Below are 24,843 nucleotides of genomic sequence, written 5' to 3'. Positions count from 1 at the left end.
TTACTTGGATGACATTCTTATCTACTATGGGAGCATGGACGACCATGTGAAATTGGTGCAAACTGTCCTGAAAAAACTCAGAGCTGCTGAACTATATGCCAAATTCTCTAAATGCAAGTTCCAACAAAGCAAAATTGACTATCTTGGATATTGCATATCGCATGAGGGAATAGAGATGGACCCTGCAAAGGTTCGGGCAGTATTGGAATGGGCCGTGCTGCTCACCCGCAAACAACTACAAAGTTTCCTCGGATTTGCTAACTTTTATACATAGTTTATCCCCTTGTTCGCCAAAATCGCGCTGCCAATAACAAATCTTCTGAAAACAAAAGGTGAAGTAAGACCAAAGCCCTCACGAGCCCTTGAATGGACTATGGACTGTCAGGCGGCATTTGAAAAGTTGAAACGGTTATTTGCTGCTGAACCAGTCCTCAAACATCCGGACATGAAGAGCCTTTTGTAGTACAGGCTGATGCGAGTGACATGGCAGTAGGAGCAGTACTTCTGCAGAAGAATGCAGAAGGGAAATTACAACCCTGTGCCTATACATCCCGCAAATTGTCAGAGACCGAAAGGAGATGGGCCATATGGGAGAAGGAAGCTTTTGCAGTGCGATGGGCATTGTTAACGTGGAGACAATTTCTTGAAGGAACTAAGCATCCTTTTGAAGTTTGGACTGACCATAAAAACCTGGAGGCTTTGAAAACACCGCGTAAGCTGTCACCAAACCAAGTTCGCTGGGCTCAACACTTCAACTGTTTTAATTTCACTTTACGCTACCTTCCTGGTGGAAAGAACTTCATGGCAGATGCACTTTCCAGATTGCCTCAATACAACAGTACCAAGGAGGAAGTGGTTCGGCCTATCATACCTGTGACACAACTAGCAGCTCCAGTAACTACCAGAGCACAGACGAGGGCCGATCCAGCCCTCTCGGGCAATTTGCTTCAGAAACTACAAGAAGCTCTAAAGGCTGACAAGTGGTTTTGAACCCACTCGAATGAACGTACACTCCGTGATGGACTAGCTTGGATTGGGGTCAAATTGTATGTTCCGGCCAGTTTAAGAGTAGCGGTGTTGCAGCACGCTCATGATGCCAAGACGGCGGGACACTTTGGATTTGTTAAAACTCTACATCTTGTTAAAAGACAATTCTGGTTGCCTGCACTCAAAAAGGACATAGAGGCATAAGTAGCTAGCTGTCCGGTGTGTGCCTCAGCTAAGAGACCTCCGGGGAAGCCACCTGGTTTACTTCAGAGTGTGGCAATGCCAAATGCTCCTTGGAAAGAGATATCCATGGATTTTATTGTAGACCTGCCAGAGAGTGGGGGGTGCACAGTCATTTGGGCAGTAACAGATTTGTTTTCCAAACAAGTGCATTTCATCCCTTGTTCTAAAATCCCTTCAGCTAAAACCCTTGCAAAATTGTTTATTCAACATGTTTATCGATTACATGGGGCTCCAAAACATATAATCTCGGACAGGGGTGTGCAATTTACCTCCAACTTTTGGAAGGAGTTTTTAGGGTTAATAGGCTCTGCCCAGGGGTTAAGCTCCACACCCCCCCCCCAGATAAATGGGGCTTGTGAGAGAACCAATGCCATGTTAGAACAGTACCTGAGATGTTACATAAATTACTAGCAAGACAACTGGGTGGATTTATTGCCATTTGCGGAGGTGGCGTATAATAACTCCATACATAGCAGCACCGGTTTCACTCCATTTAAGGTGGCTTCTGGCCAAGAGTTTGTGCCAATCCCAGAGCTACCACAGGATAACCCACAGAACCCCTCTTTAATTGAGTGGATCGAACAACTATGGGGTACTTGGGTAGTAACTCGAAAAGCTTTAGATGACACACACCGAGCACATAAAGCTCAAGCTGACAAAAAGTGGGTGATATGGTTTATCTTTCCACCAAATATTTACAGACTTCCCAGAAATCAAAAAAGCTTGGACCAAAGTATGCGGGCCCTTTCCCAATCACTAGACTCATCAACCCAGTCACAGTTGAATTGAAATTGCCAAAAAATTTGAGACGAATCCACACTGGGTTTCATGTTAGCTTACTGAAACCGGAACATTCATCCCCTTTGCGTCCGAACCAGGACTTTCCTCCGGTCCCCATACTGATAGAAGGGGAACAACATTTTGAAGTTAAGGAATTCTTGGATTCTAGGAAGCATCACGGTAAAGTGCAGTATTTGGTGGTCTGGAAGCATTTCCCATTATCTCAAGCTGAATGGGTGAATAAACGTTATGTCCGGGCGCCAAAGAAAGTTCAGCTCATTCATTTTATTGTCCTGAAAGACAAGATGTTTGTTCGGTTCCAGAACCACATCTTATTTGCGTGCTTCCAACACCTTCAGTTACATTGTCAGGTTGACAGTATCAATTCCCACAAGCGACGCTAAAGAACATGGCGCATAAATTCAATAATAAATAAGCGATCATTGGAATTTGGAAGTTCATACGAACAGTACAGACTTCGGCTTGGGAACCATATAAGATATCCACTTTAGGCTTGGGAACCTAGGATAAGTTACCCAATTGCCATCTTGGGAGCTGGACAGATACCCGCATAAGGCTTTGGAACCTCGAGGAAGAAACCAAACTACAGGCTTGGGATCCTGAACCAAGAAACCCAACCGTGGCTGGTATTGCATGGCTATCAGGCGTGCCCCCTATGGGGATGGGGTTGCTGGATCAAGTGCCCTAACTGGTAGTGACAATGTCACCATGGACCAATGCAATATAATAGTAGTAATGATGTCTATATAAAACAAACAAGACAAAACAATAATAGAATGCATGTGACATTGCCATAGCAACTTACTCCTATTTTTAGGGCTTTATACGTCAGCAATGAAACACCAACCCTACTTTTTTATGGGGGTTTTATTTTATTTTTATTTTTATTTTATTTCGAATTTATATACCGCACCTTCTCCCAAAGGACTCAGGGCGATGTACAGTCAGATAAAAAACATACAAAACAAACATTAAAAACAATTAAAAAGATATATATTAATTTGGCCTCAATTTAAAATAACAAACCAATTAAAAATATTTAGAAATATATTAAGCCAGCCCAGCTTGCTGAAAAAAAGAAAGTTTTAAGGGCACAGCGGAAGGCACCGAGGTCTTGGATTCTCCTTATCTCTGGGGGCAGCTGATTCCAGAGGGTAGGTGCCCCCACAGAGAAGGCCCTCCCCCTGGGGGTCACCAGCCTACATTGTTTGGCTGATGGCACCCCAAGGAGGCCCTCTCTGTGGGAGCGCACAGGTCGGTGGGAGGTCATCGGTAGCAGTAGGCGGTCTCGAAGATAACTAGGTCCTATGCCATGGAGCGCTTTAAAGGTGGTAACCAACACCTTGAAGCGCACCCGGAAGACCACTGGGAGCCAGTGCAGCTCACACAGGAGTGGTGTTATGTGGGAGCGCCAAGCGGCTCCTGTGATTACCCATGTGGTTGCATTCTGGACCAGTTGGAGCCTCCAGGTGCTCCTCAAGGGGAGCCCCATGTAGAGAGCGTTGCAGTAGGCCAGGCATGAGGTGACGAGGGCATGAGTGACTGTGCACAGGGAATCCTGATCAAGAAAGGGCCGCAACTGGCGAATCAGACGAACCTGACAGAAGGTCCCCCTGGCTACAGCCGTCAGATGTTCCTCCAAGGACAGCTGCGTATCCAGAAGGACTCCCAGATTGCGCACCATCTCCATGGGGGCCAAAGACTTGCCCCCGATAGTCAGTGATGGAATCAACTGACTATATCGGGATGCCGGGAACCACAGCCACTCAGTCTTGGAAGGGTTGAGCTTGAGCCTGTTCCTCCCCATCCAGATCCGCACAGCCTCCAGGCACTGGGACATCACTTCAAGGGCATCGTTGGGGTAGCCTGGAGTGGAGATGTACAGCTGGGTGTCATCAGCGTACTGATGGTACTTCACCCCAAAGCCACGGATGATCTCACCCAGCGGCTTCACATAAATGTTGAACAGAAGGGGCGAGAGGACCGACCCCTGAGGCACTCCACAAATGAGAGGCCTCGAGGTTGACCTCTGCCCCCCTGCCAATACGAACTGTGACCGGTCTGAGAGAAAGGAGGAGAACCACCGTAATACGGTGCCCCCCCCCATCCCCAACTCCTCCAACCGGTGCAGCATGATACCATGGTCGATGGTATCAAAAGCTGCTGAGAGATCTAACAGGGCTAGGACAGAGGAGCAACCCTTGTCCCGCGCCCTCCAGAGATCATCTACCAACGCGACCAATGCTGTTTCCATGCTGTGCCCAGGCCTGAAACCCGACTGGAATGGATCTAGATAAGACGTTTCCTCCAGGAATTGTGGAAACTGTCGCGCGACCACACTCTCAACAACCTTCACCACAAAGCGAAGATTGGAGACAGGACGGTAATTGGCTAATACTGCCGGGTCCAGGGAAGGCTTCTTGAGGAGAGGCCTCACCACCGCCTCTTTCAAGGCAGTGGGGAAGTAACCCTCACTCAATGAAGCATTGATAATTCCCTGGAGCCAGCCTCGTGTAACCTCCCAGGAAGCCAGTACTAACCAGGAGGGACACGGGTCCAGTAAACATGTGGCCGCAGTAAGTCTCCCCAGAATCCTGTCCACGTCATCAGGAGTCACAGAGTCAAACTCTTCCCAGATAACATTCTCAGGACTGTTCCTCGTCACCCTGCCCGAATCTACCCAGTCAGAGTCCAAATCCCCCAGATCTGAGCGATTTTGTCATACAGGTATCGTCCGAAATCCTCAGCCCTGCCCTCCAGGGGTCCTCCCGTGCTCCCGGGTGGAGGAGGGAGCGGGTCACCCTAAACAGGGTGGCCGGACGATTCTCTGATGTTGCAATAAGAGCGGAAAAGTAATTAAACTTTGCTGCCTTTATCGCCACTAGGTAGGTCTTAATATGTGACCTTACCAGTGTTCGATCAGATTCAGCGAGACTGGCTCTCTAGGCATCTTTTCTGGCGTTTCATCTCCCTCAGCTCCTTGGTGAACCAAGGAGCCACGAGGGATTGGCACCGGGTCAGAGGCCGCAAAGGCACAACTCGATCCAAGGCCCCACCAGCCGCCCGGTCCCAGGCGGCTACCAGGTCCTCGGCCGAGTCATGCGCCAGATCCTCAGGAAGTGGCCCAAGCTCCATCTGGAACCTATCAGGATCCATCAGGCACCTGGGGCGGACCCATCTTATTGGTTCCACCTCCCTGCGGCGGGGTATGGCAGTTCGAAGGTCCAGGCGAAGGAGCGAGTGATCTGACCATGACAAGGGTTCCATGTCTATATCCTCTATAACAAGACCACTCAACCACTGGCCAGAGACAAAAATCAAGTCCAGAGTGTGACCCTCCCCCCCTGTGGGTTGGGCCATGAACTAACTGGTTCAGGTCCATGGCCATCATGGAAGCCATGAACTCCCGAGCCAACTCAGATGTTTCACCAACGGACGGCAAGTTGAAATCACCCATGACCATAAGACTGGGTGTATCAACTGCCACCATGGCTATCACGTCGAGTAGTTCGGGCAGGGCCGTTGCCACGTGGCAGGGAGCCAGGTACGTAAGCAACAGGCCCATCTGAACTCCATGACCCCATCTCACAAAGAGGGATTCACATCCGGCAGTCTGAGGCACAGTGGTCTCCCTTGGACCGAGACCTTCTTTAATAATAACCGCCACACCCCACCCCTCCCCTGGGCCCTCGGCTGGTGGAAAGCTCTGAAACCTGGTGGGCACATCTCAACCAGGGGGATCCCTCCCTCCGGGCCCAACCAGGTCTCGGTAATACCCGCCAGGGCCGCTCCCCCATCCTGTATGAGATTGTGGATGAGGGGGGCCTTATTTACCATGGACCTGGCATTGTATAGCATCAGCCGAAGGCCCAGATCCTGAGTATCTGTGCCACCTAGCATCCGAGAGGAGCCTTGGGGACCGGGGCGTGCAATAGCTCTTAAACAGTGAGTGCACACCCCCGACACATGATATGGCCCCCTGCTCACGCCATATCTGCCCCTCCCATCGACCGTGCTGATGGTACATCCCTCATTAGGATAACCCTCCGTCCCCTCCCCAATCCCTCATCCTGCACCCTCCAAACCGTTAACATGCTCTTTCTAATGAGAATGATTTAAGAGAGTTTCCAGAAAGTCTTTTTTTTTTTGTAAAAGCGGGCTGAAAATACCCTATTTTTGGCATTTTTACAAAAGCTGTCACCTTTACACTCAATTTGTGAACTATTGGAAAGCAGTAGGAGAATGAAATTTTATATTTGACAACCTTGTGTTGCTAAATTATTACACACAAAGTTTCACGTTTCTCATACCTTTCCTTCCAGAGATATAAGAAGCCAAACTTTACCCTTTTTTCAGACCACAGTCATTTTCAGCCAATTTTGCTCCAAATTATCTAGATGGAGATCGCTCATGAGAATGTTTTTATTATTTTTTTTAATAGAGCGCAACAGGTTGTACAAGATGGCCAAGTTTTGTTTCTCTCAACAAAATATTGCTGGAGATATTATGTCTCAAAGTTGCTGAAACCTCAGAGTCATACTGTAGAAGGCTGTTGTATGGTGTCAAACAAATGACTATATCTCTGCACATATTGCATCAGCAAATGTAACACTTTACCAATGTTCATTGGGGACGTGTTTACATGTTCACACCAAATTTCATTGAAATCCGTGATGGTCGAGCAGGGAGCCCCAGACCACTTGACATGGAATGACCCAACTGGAAGATCACAGAAAGTGATATCTAACATCTGAAAATGATTGGCATAGAAAATTGGACACTGTAAATTTCTTTCCAGAACTTTTGCCCTTGTTGCTAGACCTTCATGGGTTGAAAGCTCCTCTCTTGGGAGCCAAGGGATACTTTTCTGCTGCCTCTATCAATGCCTTCCCCTTTGCATCAGAAAAATTAAAAGCACCCATCAAATCTCCCTGGTCAGATCCATTTTTAATCTTTTGCCAGAAAAATGTGTGTATCACCCACATATTTTGGTAAAAAGGGGGGATATTGTAGAAAGTTAGCACCCACCCCTCCTAGAAGAATGATATATTTTAGGAAACATTAAAAAGGCAGAATATTGTATCTCCCCTAAAAGATAAATAGAAATCTTAAGGGAGACAGAAACTCAGAGCTTCAGCTCCCTGCCCCCAGCAGATATATGGTGCCCATTGAGACGTACTGGCCCAGCCTATCTACAAAACAAAAGACCTTCAGCTCCTGGGTGATGGGATTAAGACATGACCCTCCAGGACATAATATGATTATCTATCAGCAGGTCTCATTGCATTGCAAAATCACTTGGGGACATTGCCCAAGACATGACCCTCCAGGATTCAACCAAACTTGGTTCAGACAAACATGACCCCACATGGTCCCATGGGAGTCTTACTACAACCAATAGAATACATGCTCTTGCCACAGGAACAGGAAGTTCAATTCCCAAGAGAGGGTATAAATAACCCTCACTCTCTACTCCATGTTGGTCGCTGCACCAGGACCATGTCCTTGATGATTCTGCTCCACTAAACCATCTTTACAATCAGCCTCTATGTTTCCAGTGTCTTTCTCCCCTCTTGGAACTGAACCAGATGGATATTTCTTCCAACACTAGTTTCATTATCCTGTTCCTTTAATCCAGAACTACATTCATGGTCTATTTTATTGGAGGATAGGTGGGTTTAGCTACATGTCAATTACACAGAGTAATGTGTAGCAAGGACAAAACAATAACAATATAGCTTTTGGAACAAATCAGTTGAATCTATAACCTCAAATATCTATCTATTCTCTATCATTATGCATAACTACATTTGACATCTGAGAAGATTCTTAATAAGTCACAATTAGGTACCATTCATGCACCCACATGTTCTGAAGCCATTTTTGGTTACTACACAACAACCGCACAACACTAATTGCTAATACTAAATAAATAATCCTCAAGAAGACAGAAACAAAATTAAAAATTATTTACTAAGGGAAATAGCTAAAAAGTGACAATAAAACTATAAAGAAAGAATGCAAAACACTTCACTTAAGAAATAAAAATTAAATGTACAGCCCTCACATGGAACAATACTACTTGTGAAAAAGATCTTGGAGAAATAATTAATTGTGAATGAGTGTGAATAATCAATATGGTATATCTACAAAAATAATCAAATGCAAATATAAGCTGCATTTATAGAGATATAGTTTCCAAGTCATGAAAGCTTGTACTGCTTCTCAGTTCTGCTTTATGTCCATTTCTCATAAATACATCAAGAAGAATTCAGAGAAACTAGAACAACAAGACAAGAAGAGTAATCAGGAGGATCAAGGAGCTAGAAATGAAGTGAACAGAACTTGTGTTACACCTGCTTGCCTCCTGCTTCCATTAATAGTTTTCTCAAGAGACATTGTAGTTTATTTTACAACAAGAAGATTACGCAATGAAATCCTACAAGTCACTTTTAAAAATAAAATTCAAGTGCAGGGGCAGGAGGTTTTAACATTGAAAGAAATTCCCCCCAAAATGTTGAGAGCCAGAAAGGATTATCCCTTTCTGGTGGAAGAACTGAGAAACTATCAGATACAGTACAGATGGGAAGTTCCAGCTGGTCTAGTGGTGAATTATTCAGGAGAAAGATATCATCTTAATTCAGTGTGGAAGGCAAGAGATTTCTATACCAATGTATTAAAGGCTGGATGCCCACAGCCCCAGGAAGCTAGAAGGAAGACAGAAATAGAGGGGGCAAGAAAGGGGGAGAAAAAAGAATTGTTGGCACAGGCCCAAAAGGGTGATTTGATTGTTCAGGAAGAATTAATACAATTTCCGACTACTGTTCAAGCTTTGGAGATAGAAGAACCTAAGGATCAAAGACAGACTCGAGCTGCAGCCAAACATCAAGAAGAATTAAGAGTGCAGCAACTTCAAATGATTCAAGATACAAAACAGAAGCAGTGGGAGGAGCAAGGCCAAAAAGTAAAATACATGGAGATTTCCAGCAGATGCTCCAAATGCTTCAAGGGGCCAAGAATGGTAACTAGATTTTTGACCTGGAATGTTAATGGCCTAAATTCACCACAAAAGAGGAGAAAAATATTTCATTATTTGAAACAGTTTAAAAATGATGTAATTTGTTTACAAGAGACTCATATTAGAAGTAAAGATCAAAAATACTTAATAAATGCAAGGTTAGGTATACATTTTGTTGCATCTGCTCCCGAGAAGAAGAATGGTATAGTTATATACCTAAAAAAAGACTTAATTGCCAAATTAATTGAAGCAGATGATCAAGGAAGATTTATAGCAATTGAACTTTTAATAAAAGGAGAAAACTTTTAATTGGAGTCTACGCACCGAACCAACAACAGGAAAAATTTTATAAGCTTTTACATTCCAAGTTACTACAATGGGATTATAAATCATGTATTTTATTGGGTGATTGGAATGGAGTTCTGGACACCAAAAAAGATAAGAAGGGGCTCTTGCAGAACATTTCAACGCATGCCAGATTGCCAAAATCGTTTTTTGAAATGATGGAGGATATGGAGCTGAGAGATATCTGGCAAGAGAGAAACCCTGAAGAAAAAGACTTTACCTTTTTTTCTGATAGACATCAATCTTTCTCCAGGATTGATTTTATATACAAATGATCTTTTTTCCAGGGTGAAGAAGACGAAGATTTGTCCAAGAGTTTTAACGGATCATAGTCCAGTTTGGATGGAATTAGAGTATGGAAGGGGATCTAAGAGGTCTTGGAGGTTAAACGAAAATCTGTTTAGATATGAGGAAAATGTAAAAGAATGTAAAAAATTTATGAAAGAATTTTTTATCATAAATATGCATAAGAGTACATTTATGGAAATGGTTTGGGATGCAAGTAAAACATATATGAGAGGCATTTTGATATATTTGAATAATAAATATAGACGCAAACAGGAAAAAAAAAGGAAGGATTTAGAAGAGGAAATTAGAAAAAAAGAACAAGCTTTGATATTGAATCCAGCAGATAAGAAAATAAAAGAGGCAATTGATTTATTGTGAGGGCAATTTAATATGTTAATGGAAGATCAGGTCACAACTAATTTGCAATATGCTAAACATAATATTTTTTGTAATGCTAATAAACCAGGGAGGTGGTTAGCATATTTGTTAAGGAAAAAACAAAAGTCACGGACTCTAGAGAAAATATAATATAAAGGTAAAGAGGTTTATCAGCAAAATATGATTAAAAAAGCATTTTTAGAATTTTATACGAGGTTGTATGCTAGTGATAAAATTCAAGGTACAGATATAGATAGATATTTACAAAAAGAGAATATTCCTACAATTACAAAAGAGCAAAGGGAGGGTTTAAATCAACCAATAACCACTAAGGAGATTATGTTTGCAATTAAGCAGTTGAAAGTGGGTAAAGCTCCTGGGACGGATGGCTTGACAGCTGCTTATTATAAACATTTGCAGTTAGAAATGGTGGGACCACTCAAAGAATTATTTACTAATATACAATCTGGAGGAGATGTACCCCCATCTTGGAGGACAGCTTATATTTCTCTGATTCCAAAGGAGGAGCAAGACCACACCCAGGCAAAAAATTATAGGCCCATATCAGTTTAAATACAGATTATAAGATTTTTGCTAAAATATTAGCAAATAGTGACAGTTAATGACAGTCATGCAACAAATGATTCATAATGATCAAACTGGTTTTATAAATGGTAGACAAATGAAGAGTAATGTAAGGCAAGTTGTTAACCTATTGGAGTATTTGGGGAAGAACAACCAAATCCCTGAGGTGCTGATATTTCTTGATGAGGAGAAAGCATTTGATCAACTGAATTGGCAATTTTTATTGAAAATAATAGAAAAGATGCAGTTTGGAGAACATTTCACAACATCTATTAAGGCAATATATCAGAAACAAACAGCACAAATAATAATTAATGGTAGTTTAACAGATACTTTTAATATAGAAAAAGGAACAAGACAAGGATGCCCTTTGTCTCCATTATTGTTTATTTTGACTTTGGAACTTTTGTTAAGTAAGATAAGTGGGTCGGACAAAATAAGTGGAATTAAGATTAGGCAGTATGACTAGATTACGAGCATTCGCAGACGACTTGGTTGTTACTTTAACCCAACCATTACAGTCAGTTGTAGGTCTAATGGATATAATTAATCAATATGGACAAGTATCTGGATTTAAAATAAATGCAGGGAAAATGAAGATAATAACCAAAAATATGACTATAAATCAAAAAGAAGAATTAGAAAGACTAACAGGATTTGAAATTGTAAAAAAAGTTAAGTATTTAGGGGTCTATATTATGACATCAAATGCGAAATTATTTAAGTATAATTATGATCCGTTGTGGCAAAAAATACACAGAGAGATGGAAAACTGGAAAAAATTACAATTATCCTTGTTAGGAATAATAGCAGCAATAAATATGAATGTTTTGCCTAAGTTTTTGTTTCTTTTTCAAATGATACCAATACTTAAAAAAGATGAGAATTTGAAGATATGGCAGAAGGGTATTAACAATTTTGTTTGGGCAGGGAAGAGACCGAGAATAAAACAAAAAATAATGCAGGATATACGTGAAAGAGGAGGTCTCAAAATGCCTAACTTAAGACTATATTATGAGGCAGCTGTTCTATCAGCAATGAGTGACTGGATGAATTTAACAGAAGAAAGAATATTGAATATTGAGGGATATGATTTGGTTTACGGGTGGCATGCTTATTTATTATATCATAAGAAAGTGGACAAGACTTTTAAAAGTCATATGTTAAGGAATGCTCTATTGCGTGTCTGGAAAAAGTACAAGTATAAACTAAATGAGAAGTTACCATTGTGGCAATACCCAGACACGCGATAGAGAATATAAGTGTTTGATTATATTCAAAATAAGTATCAGACAAGAAAATATCAAATAGCTTATGAATGAATGTTAAACTTTAGAAGCATTTTTTTTTATTGAAAAGTTTTACAAAAAAAAAAAGAATTTCCCCCCAACATTCCCCCCCCTTTCCCTCCCCTCCCCCCCCCCCCGAGACTTCCCAGAGCAAAATACAGGGTATTTCAATTAACAATCATAAGCTAAATTAACCTATCTATCCTCAGACTACTAAATCCCCCCTGAAACCTTAACTCCACTATAGATAACATAATACTTCTAATACTTAACGTTCATTCATAAACTATTTGATATTTTCTTGTCTGATACTTATTTTGAATATAATCAATCCATCTTCTCCATTCCGATACGTATCTTTCTTGTGTATAGTCCTTCAAATACGCTGAGATTTTCGCCATTTCTGCTAAGTTCGTTACTTTCAGTATCCACTCTTCAATAGTAGGCAAAAAGTCCTTCTTCCAATAATGTGCTACCAACAGCCTTGCTGCTGATATTAAGTTCAAAATCAATTTAGTCTCTAATACTGTACAGTCCATCGTTTTACCCAGTAAAAACAATTGAGGAGTAAATTTCAACCTTTTTTTCAGAATGTTCTGCATCACCCACCAAATTTTTATCCAAAATGCCTTGATTTTCTTGCAGGTCCACCATATATGATAATAGGTTGCATCATCACATTCACATCTCCAACATTTAGCTTGCAAATTCGGGTACATACATGATAGTTTTTTAGGATCTAAGTGCCATCTATAAAACATTTTATAAAAGTTCTCTCTCAAATTTTGTGCTTGCATAAATTTAACATTTCTGACCCAAATCTCAAATTTCCAAATTTCTGACAAAAATAAGAACCTAGGTAAAACATTCATTTTTATTGCTGCTATCTTTCCCAGTAATGATAGTTGTAACTTTTTCCAATTTTCCATTTCTTTCTGTACTTTTTGCCAAAGAACTTCATAATTGTTTTTAAACAGTTTCGTGTTTGAGGCTGCAATATATATTCCTAAATACTTAACCTTTTTAACTATTTCAAACCCCATTATTCTCCCTAAATCTTCTCTTTGAGATATGGACATGTTTTTAATTATCATCTTTGTCTTATGTTGATTTACTTTAAATCCAGATACCTTACCGTATTGACCTATTATGTCCAACATATATGGAACCACTTCTATAGGTTGAGATAAAGTAACAACCAGTCATCTGCAAACGCTCTTAATCTATAATCCTGCTATCTAATTACAATTCCTTTTATTTTATCAGCTTCACGTAACTTATTCAACAAAACTTCTAAAGTTAAGATAAACAACAATGGCGACAAGGGACAACCCTGCCTTGTACCTTTCTCAATTTTAAAGACTTCTGTTAGGCCTCCATTAACTATTATTTGTGCTGTTTGTTCCTGATATATTGCTCTAATTGAATGTATAAAATACTCCCCAAAGTGCATTTTTTCTATTATCTTAAACAAAAATTACCAATTCAGTCGATCAAATGCTTTCTCTGCATCCGAAAATATGAACACTGCAGGGACCTGGTTATTTTTTCCAAATATTCCAATAAGTTAATAATTTGTTTAATATTATATTTCACTTGCCTCCCTTTTATAAAACCTGATTGATCATTATGAATTGTTTGTTGCATAACTGGCATTAATCTGTTCGCTAATATCTTAGCAAAAACTTTATAATCAGTGTTCAAAAGTGAAATTGGCCTAAAATTTTCAGGTTTGATACACTTTTAATCTTCCTTCGGAATCAATGAAACAAAAGCTGTTCTCCAAGAGGGTGGAACTCCTCCCCCTAACTGAATTTTACAAAATAAAGCTCTAAGCGGTTCTACCATTTCAAACTGTAAATTCTTATAATAAACAGCTGTTAATCCATCTGTTCCCGGAGCTTTCCCTGTTTTTAACTGCTTAATTGCAGCAATGATCTCCTCAGAAGTTATTGGTTGATTCAATCCTTCCCTCTGTTCCAATGTTAATTCCGGAATATTCCCTTCCTTTAAGTATCTATCTATATCTATACCTTGTATTGAGTCACTAGCATATAACTTTGTATAAAATTCTAAAAAAGCCTTTTTAATCATATTCTGTTGGTAAACTTCCTTACCTCTATATTCTATCTTACCAATGACTCGTGATTTTTTTTTTCCTCAGCATGTAGGCCAACGACCTACCTGGTTTATTGGCATTACAAAATGTACTATGTTTAGCATATTGTAAGCTAGTTGCCACCTGATCAGCCATTAATATATTAAATTGCCCTCGTAATATATTTATTGTTTCTTTTACCTTCATATCTCCTGGATTAAGTATAAATAATTGTTCTTTCTTTTTTATTTCTTCCTCTATCTCTTTCCGCTTCTTTTGTTGTTTTAGTCTATGTTTATTATTCATATGTATTAACGTACCCCTCATATAAGCCTTACTAGCATCCCAAACCATTTCCATAGAGGTACCCTTGTTCATATTAATAGCAAAAAATTCTTTCATTTGTTTTTGAAGCTCTTTCACATTTTCTTCATATCTAAATAAATTTTCATTTAACCTCCAAGACCTCCTTTCTCCCCTCTCCTGTTCAAATTCCACCCAAGCTGGACTATGATCAGTTAAAATTCTTGGACATATCTTGGTCTTCTTCACCCTAGAAATAAAATCATTTGTGGTTAGTATAAAATCAATCCTGGAGAAGGATTGATGTCTATCAGAAAAGAAGGTGAAGTCTCTTTCCTCCATATTGCGTTCTCTCCAAATATCTCTCAGTTCTATATCTTCCATCATATCAAAAAAAGATTTAGGTAATTTTGCACGTGTTGAAATCTTGGATAAACTTTTTTTATCTCTCTGTGTGCTATTACTCCATTCCAGTCACCCATTAATATAAAAGATTTATAATCCCATTGTATTATTTTAGTGTGTAAAAATTTATAAAATTTGTCTTGTTGCTGATTAGGGGCATATATTCCAATTAAAAGCATTTTTCCAGTCTGTGTTAATAATTCAATTGCGATATATCTTCCTTGATCATCTGCCTCGATTAAATTAGCTGATAATCCTTTCTTTACATATATAACTAACCCATTTTTCTTCTCTGGCGCTGATGCTACAAAGTGTGTACCTAATCTTGAATTTATCAAATATTTTTGGTCTAATAACCTAATATGTGTTTCTTGCAGACAAATAACACCATTGTTAAATTGTTTCAAGTAATGAAATACTTTCTTTCTTTTTTGTGGTGAATTTAAGCCATTAACATTCCAAGATAGAAATTTAGTTGCCATCTTTAGCTTTTCGAAGCCGCATAAGCATCAGCTGAAGATCCTCCTCCACCTTACTCTTCGGCCTAGGGCCCCCCCCCCCACTGCTTCTGTTTTCTGAACTTCTTGAGATAGATCTTGAGATTGTTGCATTTTTAACTGTTGTTCTTGAAGTTTATAAATTGATCGGGTCAGATGTTGTGCTTTCGGTTCTCCCTTCTTGAGTGGTTCCAGAGTTGGGGGTAAGCCCCCAAGATCCACATCTTCTTCCGTGATGATTCCTCCAGCTGCAACTTCAGCATAAGTTTGTATCTGCTTTCCATCTTTTTCTTGTTGTATCATCTCCATTTTCTTTCTGCTCCCCCCTGGTGAGGGTGGGTATCCAGCCTTTAAAACATTAACATAGAAATCTTTTGCCTTCCAGACTGTGTTTATCTTTCTCCATTATAAGTCACTATTAGACCAGTTGGAATGTCCCATCTGTATGCCACTTGTTGATTTCTCAGCTCATTTACCAAAAAGCCAAAGTCCTTTCTACTTCTCAACATCTTTGGAGGGATCTCTTTCAAAACCACCACTTCTTGCCCAGCCACCTGAACCTTATTCTTGTAGGAAGCTTGTAAAATATCATTTCTGATCCTCCTGGTTGTAAAATAAATCACCACATCTCTTGGCAACTGTCTTTGTCTTGCCAACCAGGAGTTAACCCTGTAGATTTTATCAATTCGGCTTGCCACCTCTTCTGGTCTACTTTAATTATCTTTGCAATAGCATCAGCACAAATATCCTTTAAGTTTTCTTTGCTGTTTTCTTTCAGGCCTCTCAATCTCAAAGCAAATTCCATGGACCTGTATTGTAACATTACTAATTCATCATCAACTTTCTCTGTTTTGGTCATGACATCTCCCATTTTGCTTTCCAAATTCAAATTGGCTTCATTAATTTCTTCCACTTTCTCATCCAACTGAATAACAAGTTTTGACAATCCTGATACTGCAAAAACAATATCATCTCTTATTTCATCATGTTTTTTTGCAACCACTTCTTTAATTGATTTTATATCCTCCTCAACTTTCTTTAATTTCCCTTCCACAAGTACTGTTAAATTATTCATTGCCGTGGCTTGATTATTTATAGCTTCTTTCATTGCTGTTGCTTGATTATTCATGGCTTCTTTCATAAACTCTTTAAAATCATTGAGAGCAGCCTCCTGACTCTGTGAATCAGCCAGAAGTTGTGCTTTCTGTGTCACCACTGACACAACTGGGGAACCTCCCCCTCCTTTAACAACTCCTGGCTTAACTTGTTTAGAAGCCATCTTTTTTTTCCCCTCCTTTTAAAAAGGTCTTTTTTTTTTCAAAACCACAAAGTCCCTTGAACAACTTTAAAATGCTTGTAATTTATAGTCTCTGATTTATCAGGCAAAATAGTCTTTTCTCCACAACCTCTCACTTCCCAGCAGCTTTAATCCATTCCCCCAGTGCAAAGTTCTCAATAAGCACTTTCGTTTCTGACTTTCACTTTCAAAACCGTAACAAAGACACCATCTTCAGCCTCCAGCTCAAAGAAATTCAGTTTGAAACAAAGTAACTCCGGAGTTAAGCTCTGTTACTTTTAAGGCTTGTTCTCCTGTTTCCGCTCTGCTTTGCGCTTGTAATCAATCAGACTCACTTTTTGACAGCAGAATCGGATTGCGGCTTCTAGCTCTGCTTACACAGAGTCGTCCTGGCTTCGGAGCTTCTTGGCGGGCTGACTGGGGAGCTCTCACCCTCCAAGCCTCTGGAATTATTCCAGAGGACTCTCGGGGAGCTCTACTCTCACCCACCGGCTCTCCTCTCCTTCTTTTCCCAAAGGGAAGGTTTTTCAGCCGCCAGACAGCCGATTTGCGCTGTCAAAGCGGCTTTTACGAAGTCACAGGGCTGGCGGTCTAATTGGGGGGGGGATTTTCTTTGTAAAACTTGAATATGCCTAGTTAGTTGAAAGGGGAGTTAAAGAGCAAGAGGGAGTTTGGAGACCACAGAAAGTTAGCTTATTTTAGTTTATGTTTGTTATGCTATACCCTGTTTTTGCTCTGGGAAGTCTGGGGGAGTGGGTGGTTGGGGGGAGGGGGGTTGGAGGGAGAGGGGGGACAGGTGGCTGGTAGGGGGGAAAATTGTTGTAATGATTGTTAAAACTTTTTAAATAAAAAAAGAAAAATAAAAAAAATAGTTTTGTCAAGTTAGACTGTGCAAGAAATAATGTAAGATTATATGCACACATGCACACAGACTATGGATAGAGTACTATATCATATATCGGCTGAGATGCTGGAGACACAAACATTTCTGAGAGGAGCATAATCTGGCTGCTAGTATCATCAATTTCTATGAATTTTATTTAAATCAATTGAATTGAATTGAAAACTCCAATCCATAAAGCTCCATTGACACTTTTGATATAATAAAGATTTTTAATGAAAACATTTTAATAGACAAAATATTAAAACTAATTCTGAAATAATGTTTTATAACATAAATAATAATTTAAATTGCATAATAATGTTGGTGATTAAAGAAGTTTTTTGACTGCTAAAAGGAAGCAGGTAGAAAATCATTTCCTAAGCTTAGTAATGCTGAAAATTCAGAGCTTGATTACCATGCCTCAAGGAAAAGTTTTAAAACGTTGTAAATTCCCCCTTGAAATTGCTTATGATACCTGGATGGGAAATGATCCTCTATTGGAGAGACTCTGGGATATGCTTAGGCTTGAAGAAAATAACTAAGGATGCCTTTGATATGGCCCAACAGGATCTCATATAAAAGGAGGTTAATGTATAGTTTACATCGTTTCTGAATATAAGACATAGCATAAGGGTCAGATAATAAGAAATGTTGGAGCTACCTTTTGCTGACTGAATAGATTCTCTGTCTATCTTTAAGCAACAGAAGCCAAAAGCACACTAATGCCTATCTATTGATCTGAGTTTCTGGAAACATCTAGTTGTTCTTCATCATATACATAATTCTAGGTTACAATTAAATAGAAGTTTGATAGACCTCAACTCTAAAAAAGCAAACGTATATGTTTTGTTATCCTGCCTGTTTACATTAACTCTGGTACAATGTTTTTTACAATTTTTGTTTACCCTTACTACTATTAATAGGTTAATATATCTTTTCCAGGCACACAGTGCTGCTAATTATATCAATCCCAAATTGTGTTTTTGCATTGATTTCCAAGACTTAATATAAAAACAACTGTCCATAATCTTAATCAGCAGAGCCACTGCTAAAATAAATGTGTGCTTATGTTTAGTAAATTCACATGGTTTTTCTCATCACATCACCAGCACTTTAATGTGTGATAGTTGGAGGAGGAAGTCCCTCAGGTATCGAAAAGAGCAAGCATACCATGTAAAGCCTCTCTGATGTTCTTAGTTGCCTTCTTTATGAGGATCAGCCTGTTCCTATTCAAACGTCTCCCACCTCAAAGGCTAAAGGGGAAGGAAACTGCCTTTCTCTAATCTTCTTCAACCAAATAATTTAGTCTCCATTGTGGTGCCCCTGGCATGCATGAACAGGATTAGAACATAGCTCTGACTTTACAACTTGCGCCATCATAGTTGCCTAGAGTATTTGGAGCAGCAACATAATCTTTTCTTGACAGAGAAGACTGTGAAGTCACTTCAAATTAAATGAAAATTCGGTTAGCAGGAACATTGGCTGAGAATGGGTCTCCTCTTAATGGAGTTAATAGGGCTCTAGAAAAAGAACCACCAGTGTCCATTTTTCTGTCAATGTGTTCCTGGGTTTGACAAATATGGATAATATATTTATATTATATATAATAGTAATAAGCTCTCATCCCCTCTTATGCTTCTTCCTTTTTCTTTCTCTTTCTTGTTCACACTTTTTAAAGTATCAGAACACAACATATAGGGTAAAGAAAAGCAGAAGTTTAGCTGCTGCACACTCCTGATATGAGGGCTCTTTCTGTTGTTTGCCTTGGTCACTCTAGCAATTTCCAGACTGTTAGGACTTTTCTACAGCCCCAAGCCAGGTCATACAGGACCTAAGCTCACTCCTGGGAACAGATAGATTTTGCATTACTTCATGCCTCATTTTGCAGACATTTGACAGCTAAATGCAAATAAGTCAGGGGGTTGATTTACTGTCAGTCCAATAACAGAATAACAGAGTTGGAAGGGAGAGGTCTTCTAGTCCAACCCCCTACTCAAGTAGGAGACTCTATGCCATTTCAGACAAATGGTTCTCCAATATCTTCGTAAAAACCTCCACTGATAGAGCACCCACTTCTGGAGGCAAGCCATTCCACTGATTAATTGTTCTCACTGTTGATAAATTTCTCCTTAATTCTAGGTTGGATCTTTCCTTGATAAGTTTTCAACTGTTACTACTGGTCCTGCCATCAGTTGCTTTGGAGAAGAGGTTGACACCCCCCCTTCTGTGTGATAATCCCTCAAATATTGGAAGACTGCTATCATGCCACCCCTAGTCCTTCTCTTCATTAGACTACATATACCCAATTTCTGCAATCATTCATTATATTTTAGCCTCCAGTTCCCTAATAATCTTTGTTACTCTTCTCTACAATGAGGTAGACCAAACCTGAGCATCAATGTTATTTATCTATATACTACTGATTTTTCAATTCAGAATAGAGCTGGAAGGGACTTTTGAGGTCTTCTATCCAACCCCCTGCTCAAGCAGGAGACCCTATATGATTTCAGACAAGTGGCTGTCTAGTCTCTTCTTAAAAACATCCAGTGATGAAGCACCCACAACTTGTGAAGGCAAGTTGTTCCACTGGTTAATTGTTCTCAGTGTTAGGAAGTTTCTCCTTAATTCCAGGTTGCTTCTTTCCTTGATTAGTTTCCATCCATTGTTACTTGTCTTGTCTTCTGGTGCATTGGAAAATAAGTTGACCCCCTCATCTTTGTGGCAGGCCTTCAAATACTGAAAAACTGCTATCATGTCACTCCTAGTCCTTCTTTTCTATAGACTATCCATACCGAATTCCTGCAACCCTTCTTCGTATGTTTTTGTCTCCAGGCCCTTCATCTTAGTTGCTCCTCTTTGCACTTTTTCCAAAGTCTCAACATCTTTTTTGTAATGTGGTGACTGAAACTGGATGCATTATTCCAGGTGTGGACTTACTAAGGTGGTACTAATACTTCACATGATTTTGATTCTATGCCTCTGTTTATACAACCAAGGGTTGTATTACCTTTTTTGGCTGCTGCCACACACTGCGGGCTCATATTTAAGTTATCATCCACTAGGACTCCTAAGTCCCTCTCACAGTTACTGCATTTGAGCCAGATTTCTGTACTTGTACCTTTGATTTTTCTTGAAGCAACATAATCTTTTCTTGACAGAGAAGCCTATCAAGTCACTTCAAATTAAATGAAAATTGGGTTATCAGGGTTAGCAGGAACATTGGCTGAGAAAACCTTGATTTTCTCCACATTAAGTTTCATATTGTTGGATAGGGCCCATTGTTCAACTCTGTCATGATCTTTTTGAATCATGAGCTTGTCTTCTGGAGTATTGGCTATTCCTGCCAGTTTAATGCCATCTGCAAATTTGGTGAGTTCCCCTTCTATTCCTTCACCTAGATCATTTGTGAAGATATTGAAGAGTACTGGGTATAATGTGGAACTTTGTGGTATCCCACTGTTTCCTTCCTTCCATGTAGGAACTACTCTTTAATTTTATAATGTTACTATAATTCTAAATTCTGTTTCTAAAACAAAGTTGTGGCTGCTTTAGTGCTACTGTGCTGCTACTTCAGTTCTGCCACACTTCTGCAGTCAGCCACAGTCACATGATTGTCATTTCCAATGTTCCCTTAGAGTTTCCCATAAGTCAATGGTGGTCAACAAGAAGTGTAAACTCAAGGATAAGGCAGCTGATGTCACGGTGAAGCAGTGAAGACGACTTCTTCCAGCCAAGAGGCTCTGCAGGGCCAAAAGTCACCCTGTAGGGGTGACAAAGACAGAGGAGATGCTTTGGTGGTTGTGAGGAGAGTGCAGTCTCCTCATTTGACCTGAAGAAAGCCCCTTTAACAGGTGGAAGAGAAGATGGCCATTATGGCTGAACTGGAGCCATGACAGCTGAAATGGAAGAGAAGAAAAGAAAGATCCTGTAACAGTGTGCTTGGTCTGTGTAAGAACTTTCTAATTTTTGCCATGGAATTTCCCCTAAAAAAACATCCCCTTTGGAAAGTGGGACTCAATTGAGGTGGATAGCAGCAACTAAGACCTGGAACTATTGTCAGATTTGGAAAAGAAAGAAAAGAAATAGCAGACAGAAGCAACCTTAAAGATAAAGGATAGATTGGATTAGCTAGTTTTTAGCAATTTAAATTATTTCAAAATATTGGATTATACTTCTATTGCCACCTTGATTTGAAGGACTTTGGAAAATTATCGGAAAATATTTTTGGAGATATTTTAGTCACAGCAAAAGCAGAGAAAAACAGTAACAGTGACATCTACTGGCTGGAGAAGACATCATAGAGCTGAAAAAAGTGGAAGAAGGAGTGAAGGTTGTTTAGTCTACAAATTATCTGGAATACACTAAACAACACCTGCAAATTTATTATATTTGGTGTTTGGAGACAGACTGTGAAAACATTCAACTCTTAGAACCTTGAGGATACAAATATGCTGGATAGTGTGAGAGTGGGAAACAGCTTGAATTTGTTTTGAAATTAAGTGAAGGTTGCTAATGGACTATTTAATGGAGTGATTTTGTGAACTGCTCTAATATTGGCTTTCCTGGTATGATGAATAATTGGGACATTGGGATCTTGATAGATTACTGAGTAACTTTTTAATTCATTAAAATAAGGCAAAATGGTACACCAGGGAAAATAAGTGTATTATTATAAGAAATATTGTTACTCTAAAGTACCCAGGAAATGATGACAAGGAATCATAGGGAGATAAAGTAATTGATTCATGACATAGTTGTGAGACCAGAAAATTATGAGCAAATGACATTGAATAATGAATATGAAATCCAGGAAGTAGAGGAGAAAATAGAAAGAACAGAGGAAAGGACAAGGGAGGAAAAATGACAAATGATGCAAAAAGAAAAAGAAGAGATAGTAAAAGCTGATGAGATAGAAAAGGAAAATTACATTTTAAGAGATCAAAAACAGAAGACGATACATGGAAAGACATCCCTGAAATGAGGAAAGCATTATTGAAAGGTCTACTGAAGGCCCAACAGAGTGAAGAAGCGAAAGAGGCAGATGAAATACTCAGATTAAACATGAATGATATAAGATAAGACCCCAAGGGAGGAGTATGGGAGATGTGCCAAGAAGTCAATAAGAGATGAGATACGTAAACGGGCAAGAGATGTGGGATAGATCTAGAATACTGTTTAATATAGGAGTTGTTCTATTAATTAGTATAAAAGTAGAAACTAGAAATGTTTAAACAAGGATAAGCGAAGAACAGGGCAAATAGATTTTGAGAACAACAGTCATAATTATTGTGTGTATAAGATTTATGTGTTTTTAAAAGAGATTGTACTCAGACAGTACACTTCTATTGTGAATATGGAAATTTTATATATAACAAAGAAAATTGCATAATAAATAATAATAGTAATAATAAGTGTAATAATAATAAAAGAAGTGTAAACTCAATCACAATTGCCAATGCTCCCTGATAGCTTTGTTTATAGGACTTTATATCATGAGAAAAGAGTTTGTTTGTGGGAAGCTGGCAGGAAGCATTAACAATGAGGAAGCTAGCACTGTTGCAAGCTGGTTGGGTAGGTTTCCCCCATCTGTGTAACCTCTCTAGCCCCTTTGCAGACCACTGTTGCTTATATTTGGTGGTCTGCAGACATGGAATAATATTGCACTGGCATATGAATAAGTGTTGATTGAGATTTCAATGCTTTCTTTCAGTGTTGCTTTCCTTGCCAGTCTGCTCTTTGCCAGCAGGAATGACAAGCATAAGAATGCAGGCCAACTGAGAGAACCCAAGCATTTCAATTCCTATATTTTCAACCAAAAGATGGAGCATCACTGCTCTGGCAGTTTCAGCCAAAGTATTTCCTACCTTGTGCAGGTAACTTTCTTAATGAACAGGAGATTCATTTTCCTTCAAATGCATTGTTGGTCCAAAAAAATTGGGTTACCCAGTTCCTGACAATCTTTCCCTGCTTTTTAAGATTAGCTTGCTCATGTCAACACATTTTTCCTTATTTCTCTCTGCTTGCAGTAGGATTCTCTGGTACAGCAAGAATATAGTGTTTAGAAAAGACAAACATACAAATTATTGGAAGATGATTATAAGAGATTTGAAAAGGAACTCCAGAATTGCCCACATAAAAAAGAAGTTAAAGTGAAAATGGATACTATAAAGCATAAAATGGACTTACTGGAGAAAGAAGAATTAGCCCAAAAAATTAGAAGTACTAAACAAAACTATTTTGAGAATGTGAACAAACCAGGAAGATGGTTAGCATACAAGTTGAAAAAAGAGAGTCAAGAAAAATAGCACAGTTAATTGATGACCAGGGGCAAAGCAAATCTGCAAATAAAGAGATGGGAAAAATAATACAGGAATATTATAGACAACTTTATGAGAGAGAAAAGATAGAGGAGGAAAGCGTGACAAGATATTTACAGAAAGCAAATTTACCTCGGATTCCCAAAGATGTGGAGGAGATGTTAGAGGAGAATATAACGATGATGGAGTTAACAGAAGCAATTAAGAAACAGAAAAATGGAAAGGCACCAGGGCCAGATGGTTTGCCTGTTGAATACTATAGGACATTACAAGATTCTTTAAGTCTCCCATTATTAGAAGTTATGAATGAAGTGATGAAGAAAAAGAAAATATCCAAATCATGGACCGAAGCATATATTACACTGCTTCACAAAGAAGACACAGACCCATAACAAATCAAAAACTATAGGCCTATATCCCTGCTTAATTCAGATTATAAAATTTTTGCTTCAATATTGGCAGAAAGACTTAAAAGATATTTAAATAACTTTATACACTCAGACCAAAATGGATTTCTTCCAAAAAGACAGATTAGAGAGAATATTAGAATAATTTTGGATACTCTGGAATACTATGAAGCCCATCCTGAAAAACAGATGACTGATATTTTTAGATGCACAAAAAGCTTTTGATAATGTGAATTGGCGATTTATGCTGCTTCAAATGGAACAGATGGGCTTTGGTAGAAAATTTATTCAGGCAATAGAAACTATATACCACAAACAAATGGCAAAAGTAATGATAAATGGAGAATTGAGTGATTCTATTGCAATAGAAAAAGGTACCAGACAAGGATGTCCACTGTCCCCACTGTTGTTTATATTGACATTAGAAGTCTTAAATAGAAATATTAGAGAAGAAAAAGATATAAAAGGAATGAAAATTCGAAAAGAAGAATATAAATTGCAAGCATTTGCTGATGACCTGGTCTTTATTATTGAAGAACAATTAACATCAATAAATACATTGATAGAGAATATTGGAGAGTTTGGGAAAGTAGCTGGTTTGAAAATTAATAAAGATAAAATAAAGATTTTGACCAAAAATATGTTGACAAAGCAAAAAGAAGAATTGATGGAGATATCAAAGATGCAGGTCACTAATAAAGT

The sequence above is a fragment of the Pituophis catenifer genome, unplaced genomic scaffold (assembly GCF_029215685.1).
Source record: "Pituophis catenifer annectens isolate HBS135680 unplaced genomic scaffold, rPitCat1.0.hap2 SCAF_1, whole genome shotgun sequence".
Classification (NCBI taxonomy): domain Eukaryota; kingdom Metazoa; phylum Chordata; class Lepidosauria; order Squamata; family Colubridae; genus Pituophis; species Pituophis catenifer.
This window is presented reverse-complemented; position numbering follows the sequence as displayed.